General features: G+C 37.5%; 1 pseudogene; it reads right to left on the bottom strand.

Moving 5' to 3' along the window:
- Positions 1 to 7290: 7290 nt before the first annotated feature.
- LOC107182403 lies at positions 7291 to 7826 on the bottom strand (annotated as a pseudogene).
- Between the last annotated feature and the right edge of the window lie 1289 nt (positions 7827 to 9115).

The following is a 9115-nucleotide window of genomic DNA, read 5'->3' as shown; positions in this document are numbered from 1 at the left end:
GCAGGCAGAGTGGTTAGGGGCAATCAGGCAGGCAGGCAGGCAGGTAAGCGGTTAGGAGCCAGTAGTCCCAGATCGGGCCTAAACCAGGAGTCGGACATCCCCCGAGGGGTCCTGAATTGCGAGAGGGCTCAGGCCGGACTGAGGGTCCCCACCGAGTGCACAAATTTTTGTGCATCGGGCCTCTAGTTTAAATATATAAAATAAATATCAAAAATATAAATCTTTGTTTTACTATGGTTGCAAATATCAAAAAATTTCTGTATGTGACACGGCACCAGAGTTAAGTTAGGGTTTTTCAAAATGCTGACACATCGAGCCCAAAAGGTTCGCCATCACTGAACTATATCAACCATGGTGGGCCTTAATGTTGGCATATTTACCCTTGTATTCACTAGAGTTTGATTTTTTACTTTGATTGCTATTTTTTCTAGTCTTAAATCTCTTTTAAAAAATATTTTAGCACACACATTTTGCAAACGGTTTCTCAAATAATTTGAAAGAACATGACAAGGCATAAATAGTTAAGATGTAGTAGTCATGTAGTTACTGCAATCAAGCACAAAATTCAGCTCTAAGCTCTCAGAGAACTAAGAAAAACATTTTTTTTTTTTTTTTTAGTGAGGCAGCTGTAACTGAGAATCACCAGCGGTTCTCCAACTTTGCAACACATCAAGATCACCAGGAGAGCTGCTGCTTTAATACCATTTGTTGTTGCTACTCATATATTAAACATAGGTTGGTTAATTTACACAACAGGATAAGGCAGAAAATGCAAAGTAAAAGTCTTCTCCCATTTTGAAACAATCTATTTCCGCAAAGATAAGCATGAAATAGGTTGTTGGATATCTTACAGTAAAATAATTTAAATAAAGAAACAGTAATATAAAAACAGCAAATACTCAAAACCTCATCATTTCCTAATTATTTTATTTCTAATTATTTTACTATCTATTTGCTATGCTCTTAAAGTTGTTTATAGCTGTACTATCTGTAGAAATACTAAGTATGCTGTGTGTATCTCTTCCCAGCTCCACATTAAATGACATCACATTGGTAGCTTGAAATAGGCTTATTGTATGGAGTAATTACGTCATGGATATTAGCAAATGCTATGAATCAGTCCCCTTTCCTCCAGTTGTTAAGCGGTATGGGTACACACTGCCTATTGGTATTTTTAGCTGAGGGAAACTATGAAACACTATATGCAGAGGGAATGCACAGAATTTAGTGAAATAAAAAAGGCAGGCTACTATGGCAACCAAGTTTATAAAGGGCTTTAAGCAAGATTTAAAAAAAAAGACAACGAGGGCAAGAATTTTCTGTCCTGTATCATAGTTCAATTCTGTTTAAATATTAGATCTGTAAATTAACAGACTCTAATGAATGTTTAAAAATATATTTAGAATCTTAAATAAGGAATCCTAGAAATAATCTAATAACAATAGTTTTGTTTTCAAAGTAATATTTTTCACTCAGAGGAAATCTTTCTTAGAAATCTCAATAAATAAGAGACAAACGCAAATTAATGAGAGGCAAATGAAATTATGTTGTCCTTAGAGAACTGAATTTCACTGATTATAGAATCCTCTGAGGAATCCTAAGCCCTTGAGAACCATTTGGAAAGCATCCTCTACAAATGGTGCAGTAGCTCGCAAACCTGTGTGTCTATAAGAATCAAGGGGGAATGAGGATCTTTGGAAGTGAAGCTCCAGAATTTGAATTTCTGGATTCTGCATCTTCAACAAACTTACGGTGTGACAATGTTATGCTTACCTTGTTTTTATTATTATTAAAACTGATCATGATTAAGCAATATGCTGTCAGTATGGTAAGCTGGTTTCACTCTAATTAGATTTTTTAAAGTGAAAATGAAATGACTTTTGTTAAACTCTATCCTTACTTAGACACTAAAATAAATGTAAGAGATCATAGGGAAAAGAGAGTCACATAAATTCAAGTGATAAAATTTAACAAATGTTTGAAATGAATTGTCTGCCTTATTTTGTTTAAGGCCAAATGGTTACAACTTGTGCAGTGATAACCAATGTACCCATGTATATTCTTCCTACATGAGTCACTATGCCACTGGATAAACAAGCCATTATGTAGCAAAAGTCCATGCATGATTACTGCTAATATATTATGTAACTTTTGTCTTATACAAATTTCAAGAAAAAAGAGATTTGTTGCTAAGAACCTCTGCTAACAGAGAATTCCCATTTAGTTAAGTGGCCTTAAAAAAAAAAAAAAAAAGCCCTGGCCAGGTTGTTCAGTTGGTTGGAGCATCATCCCATACACCAAAAGGTAGTGGGTTTGATTCCCAGTCAGGGCACATACCTTGGTTGCAGGTTTGTTCCCCGATTGGGCTTGTATAGGAGGCAGCCCCACCCTCCTCTCTCTAAAATCAATAAAAAACATATCCTCGAGTGAGGATTAGGGGGGAGAAAAGAAAAAAGAAAAATACAAAAATTACATAAAGAAAGAAAACGTCAAACTCACGAGAAAAGCCCAAATCCTGAAATCTATAATCAATGATATAAGTTTAAAACTGCCAAGGAGAGAAAAGACAGTAAAATTCCTTTGAAAGACTTTATACATTTTTTAATTATAGTCATCAGGAGCTATGAAGCTTGGAATTTTCATGCTGTCAGAACTAAACTTCTAAATTTACTCCAGAGCTTCTAATTTCTACTCTAGAAGGAAAGCTAAGATAAAACCAAGAAATCAATCCATAGCAAATCATAATGTACTTCATCATCCTTTCACTCTCTCCTCAGCCAACCACCAGGGCTTACTATGTGGTAGACCCAAACCAAAGAAAGATGTTTAAAAAGAATGCTGAACTCAAAATAGAGTACATCTTAAAACCAAAGGCTATAAACCCTTGAAGCACTCAAGTAAACACCGCATCCTGTAGGCAGAGTTCCACAGAACGGCTCACGTAGCTAAAAGATGATGGTCCCCACAATCTACAGCATTCCCCAGGTTACCAGCTGTAATTCTTCCATTCTGATTGCCATTACAAATAAGAAACTTCTGGCCGGTTTTGCTCAGTGATTAGAGTGTCGGACTGTGGGTAGAAGGGTCTGGGTTTGATTCCTGGTCAAGGGCATGTACCTTGTAGTAAGTTCCCCAGCATGTGGGAGGCAACCAATCAATGTGTCTCTCTCATCAATGTTTCTCTCTCCCTCCCTCCCTTCCTCCCTCCCTTCCTCCTGGCCCCCAGCCCTTCCTCCCTTCCACTCTTTCTAGAATTCAATGGAAAAATATCCTTGGGTGAGGATTAAAAAATGAAAAACAAACTCATAGGTGGGGTAGGTGTTCTTGTTCTATTTTTACAGACAATAAAGCTGTAAGGCTCAGAGAGATTAAGAATCATGAAGTAAGCACCCAGCAAGTGCTGAAGCCAAAACATAATAAACACAAAAAACTTCTCATTTCAAGACCTGTGCTCGTTCCTGTATAGAAAAAACAAACTTTGTACTTCATATAATGTATAACTCACAGCACAAAGATCCCCAATATTAGTAGTTGAATGAAGTCAACATTCAGACGTTATCTGAGTAATTGTAATTGTGACCTGCCAATATGCTACTGTCATATATAATAAAAAGATATCTGAGACCCATTTTTTGATTGTGTACAAAGTCTGCAGAGAGGAATATCCACAGCTTTAATCAACATGCACATAATCTCTTATCAAATTGGTGAGGAAGCTATACTTGATGGAGTTTAGCATTACTCATATCATATGTTCAGTCCTGCCTCCTGAGTAATTCTTAACGCAGAGGAGCGATTTTCTTTATTTTGCCCCTTAAGCACAGGATCTGTTAAAACCCAAATTTATCATTAGCCTCATCAACACTGAAGATAACGAGAGCTCAGTTTAATCTAAGGCTTAAAATAAACGGCCTGAAGAAAAATCACAAGCAAACCACTTCTGAAACTGTTGAGAAAATTTCTCTATTAAAATATATGCACCACTACAAAAACAAAAATGAAAGCCACAAACAGGAATGAATTGCACAGAATAGGACAGAATCCATTTTTTAAAAAATCCGAGAGGGAGGGAAGGAGGGAGGGATAAAGGGAGGGAGGGAGGGAGAGAGAGAGAGAGACATTGATCAGGTGCCTCCCATTATGCGCTCCAACCTGGGTTGAACCTCCAACCCAGGTATGTGCCCTGACTGGGAATCGAACCTGTGACCTTTAGGTGTACAGGAGGATACTCCAACAGGCCAGGGTGGGCAACTCATTACCACATGATCACAAAGTGAACTTCCCTGAATTGAAGTCAGGTCTAAAACTACTGTTAAGTCCTCCCATGCACATTCACACCTATGTGCAATCTAAGCTTCAGTCATCTACAGTCACTTCCCAGATGAGTGCAACAACTCTTTACCAGGCCCCACCCAATCTAAAGTGAATTTGATAGTCTGCCTTCAAATCTTTTAATTTCCTCTCCATTTCAGAAAAACAGGATCACTGATGGCACACTGCGTGCCAGGTCTTGTCTTCCAGCATTTGAGACACAACAGTGAGCTCGCCATTGTTTATTAATTAAACTAAATTTGTGATGATCTGGAAATCAAAACATTCTATTTTCATATTTCTTAAACCACTTCCTTCATTTCCTTTGATCAAATCTTATTGTAGTACCTCCAGAGTCTGCAACTCAGTAAAATGTTCTCATGCCACTCCCTAGAGCTAGAACAATCTTTCTCTTTATGTTAAGAACTCTCCCTTTTTCATAGGCAACCTGCATGTTACTGCCTTTCATTAATGAGGTTCAAAGAAGGTTGGATCTCTTTATTTTGTATAGCAAAAAAACAGTAACAGAAAGTAAATTACCAAAAAAAAAAAAATCCCAACTGGAACATAAAAATTAAACATTGCAAAAACATTTAAAAATATTCACTATGTTCTCTTTTCTTGAGATAGCTCAACTGATTAAGTGTTTAAGTTCATATATATAAAATTGATTTCAGAAAGGAAGAGAGAGATAGAAACATCAATGATGAGAGAGAATCATTGATCGGATTCTTGCTGCTCACCCCCTGCTGGGAATCGAGGTTCAACCTGGGCATGTGCCCTTGATCAGAATTGAACATGGGACCCTTCAATCTGCTGGCCAACACTCTATCCAACTGAGCCAAACCAGCTAGGGCAATGTCTAAGTTCTTTGTACAAGAAAATCAGAGAGGTGGGGACTTCACACTATCCTGTGTAACACACCAATGAAAAAAATAGAGCAAATGTGTGCCTACACCACCTAATTTAATTCTGACATCAGTAATTACAGCAACACAAAAACAGCATGCTGGCTGGTTGGCACTACCAAGCCCTCTGCCTTGTATGAAACATCACTGATTGTTTCATGAAAGGCAGTTTGGGATGACCCCACTCCCATTGTTGAGAAATAGTATAATCTCCACCAATTCTGACTTCGCTGCTTTTCTCCCTAAAAATATATAAAAGTGATTAAGCAAACAGCAATTGGTCTATTAATTAAAAAGAAGCGGGGGAGAATAGGGGTTAATGGGGGGGGGGGTAATGAGGACACATTTGTAATTCCTTAACTAATAAAGAATTTAAAGATTAAAAAAAAATAATAATATCAATTGTATTAAAAAAAAAAAGGGATGTTAAAATTCCTCATCATAGGAGACTGTTCTGTTAAGGAGACTTGAAGAGAAATGACAATAAAGTGCAATGTATGATTCTTGACTGAATTCTGTATTAAAAACAACAGTGCAGCTACATAAGGCATTATTAGGGCAACTTGGGCAATCTGAATATGATTAACACTGTCGGTGTTAATAATTTATTGGCAAGTTACATATATGTATATATATAATCTTAGGTGATAGCAATTTTATGGCTATATTTAAAAAATGCCCTTGTTTAGGACGTCTTTGACTTTCTTGTTTTGTATAACCATTCAATTTTTAGGCCAAACTTGAACAATCTCAATTTCCATTCAATCTAAAAAATTTAATAGTATAAAATAAACAACTAAGAAGCTCTAATTCTTTCCCCAAAGATGTATAAAGAGGATGGAAATGTGGCTCAGCATTACGTAACGTTGCTACCCACTCCAGAAACGAGCGCCTAGCAACAGCAAAGGGTCATCTCAGGAGAGTGCTGATTGCTCATTGGAGCATTCTAAACACAGATGCTTTTCCATCCTTATCACTTCCAGTCCCCGATAAACACATGCCGGTTACCTTGGATCCCAGGGCTACCTAATGAAAACCTTCCTCCTGTGACAATCAATAACTGCCACTCAGGGCAGCCTCCACCTGTAGGTTACATCTTGAAAAATAGGGCACAACAAATTTAGAAACATCATTTAAAAACACGCATTTTGTGTACAGCATAGTCTCCGCATTCTTCTTCCTCAGGGATATTTCTTTTAAGATAAAATGTTAAAATGTTCTTGATATTTTTTCTGATATCACTGCCCCCTTCCAAACCACAAGTTTTAGCAGCAAGGTCAAAGCAGCTATCTCTAAAACAGGTTCGCATGAATGTACCTAAAATATTATTTATGCTTATGCTCGTGGATGGGTATAGCAGGTGAGCTTTCCTTAAAACAGTAATCTTGATGTTCATGAATAGGTTTTGGTTTTCTTTAAATGTGTAACCATTCACATTTTAGATTAAATTTGAACAATCTCCGATTCTTAACCAGTCTTAAAGATTTAGTAGTGCAAATAAAGACCCAGAAGCTCTAGTTTTTTTCTCAAAGATATATAAAGGGAACAGAAATATGGCCCAGAATTACATAATGTTGCCACCACTCCAGAAAGAAAAGTGAGAGCGCCTTCCCCAGATTTCCTGGCTATTTACACATATCCTCCTGTCCCTCGTTGGTGGAAAGTCCCTTGTCCCTTTTTCTTTATATATTTTGAATGTGACCTATTTGTCAACTTTGTATGTCACAAATATTATCTGCCACTCTGCCTTCTTTTTAAAAAAATATATTTTATTGATTTTTTACAGAGAGGAAGGGAAAAGGATAGAGAGTTAGAAACATCGATGGGAGAGAAACATAGATCAGTTGCCTCCTGCACACTCCCTACTGGGGATGTGCCTGCAACCAAGGTACATGCCCTTGACCGGAATTGAACCTGGGACCTTTCAGTCTGCAGGCCGACGCTCTATCCACTGAGCCAAACCGGTTAGGGCCTTTTTCACTCTCTTAATGGTGTCTTTTGATGAAGAGTAGTGCTTAATTTTAGTCTGTCTCAATTTATCATGATCACTTTTCTTATTTATGACTAATGCTTTTTTAAAGTTTATAGTTTATTAATCCTCTCATGAAAAATCTGCACAACCATCACAGATAAAGTCACCGAAGAATCTTTACTCCTTCTGTAGTTCAATCTCCACCTCACTTTTTGCCAGCACCAATGTTGGCCTTTGCAGTCCCCCTGACTTTCTTCATTCTGTTCTTGCGTTCCTTTCTCTGTTTTCTTGAGGTCTTCTTCTTCTCATATAGGCCATGTCTTGCAAGTCTGTGTTTGGGTTCATTTTTCTTTGCGTAATCCAAGGAATCATAAATCATGCCAAAGCCAGTGGTCTTGCCACCACCAAAGTGGGCTCTGAATCCAAACACAAAGATGACATCAGGTGTGGTCTTATACATATTGGCTAGTTTTTCCCGGATTTCTGTCTTGGGTACTGTTGCCTTCCCAGGGTGAAGGACATCAATGACCATTTGCTTCCACTGAAGTCGTCTGTTGGTCATGAACTTCCTGGTCCGGATGGTTACTGTGTCATTCATGATGAAGTTTGGTCTTCAAGCAGCCAGGGAGGGAAACGACTAATGCTTTTTGATTGTTTTCCTTATTTCAAAGTTATAAAGACATTTTTCTATGTTATCTTCTAGAAACCTTATTGCTTCACTTTTTATCTGCAATAAGAATGTAATTGGTATTTTTGTATGTGTTCTGAGTTAGGGGCTGTAGTTATATAGATAGATGGATGTCTAATTGACGTAGGAGAGTTACTGTAAATAACCTTTCCTCACTGCTCTGTAGTGCTACCTTTGTCATAAAACAAGTATCTGCATATATATGTGACTCCTACTAGAGTCTATGCCCTTTCATTGGCTTGTCTATTCTTGTCCCAGTACCACACTGTCTTCATTACTGTAGCTTTGTAATAAATCTTGCTGTCTGGTTAACTCATCCCATTATTAATATCTAAGTAGGTATGTCACCCCACTGTTTTTATTCTTTGCTCTTCTGTTTCAACATTGTTTTAGCTATTCTTAGTGCTTTGCACTTCCAAATATGTTTTAGGAATAACATCAATTTTCTTCTGTTCTGTAGTATTCTCACTCCCTAGGTGAACTCACCCAGTTTCTCTTTGGATAGCCACAGACAATCTGTCAAACAATCCTTTGAAAATAATCCAGAATCTGACAACTGCTACCAACCTGGTCTAAGTCACTGTTCATCTCTCATTGGTTTATTAAAGTAGTCTCCTACCTGGTCTCCAAGCTTCCAACCTTGTGCCTATACAGTTTATTTTCAGTGGTAGAGAGATCTTTTAAAGTAAAATCTCATAATGTCACTCTTCTGCTCAAAACCCACCTCACTTAAGAGTAAATTCCAAAGTCCTTAACAGTGGCCTACATGTCTGGCCACACTATTGCTCAGTCCTGGCCACAATAACCTCCTGTGCTGAGCAGAGCTCTGCCTTGGGTTTAGCACTTGGTTGGCTCCTTTTATTTATCCCCTCTTCCCCACTCCCCCCTTATATCCCTTCCCTGAGAAAAGCTGTATGGCATTTAAAGTATAGTTCAATGAAGGGATGTAAAAAAAGTTGGACAAATTCCAACAATTTCTTTTTAAAACACATACCCGTATTAGCTACAGAGAAACAAGGTTATAAAAAATGGTTAAAGGACTTAAATGTAAGATAGGAAACCATAAAAATCCTACAAGACTCCATAGGCAGCAAAATATCAGACATATGTCATAGCAATATCTTTACCGATACAGCTCCTAGCTAAACGTTAGCTACTTTTTCCTGTATGAGTCATGATCATCTAAGAACTGACAAATTTCCTATTTTCTTCTTCACTTACAATCAGTTTTACTTT

Source organism: Myotis davidii, unplaced genomic scaffold, assembly GCF_000327345.1.
Source record: "Myotis davidii unplaced genomic scaffold, ASM32734v1 scaffold655, whole genome shotgun sequence".
NCBI classification, from domain to species: Eukaryota; Metazoa; Chordata; class Mammalia; order Chiroptera; family Vespertilionidae; genus Myotis; species Myotis davidii.
The sequence above is the reverse complement of the archived record's forward strand: the minus strand, read 5'-3'. Positions and strand labels throughout refer to the sequence as shown.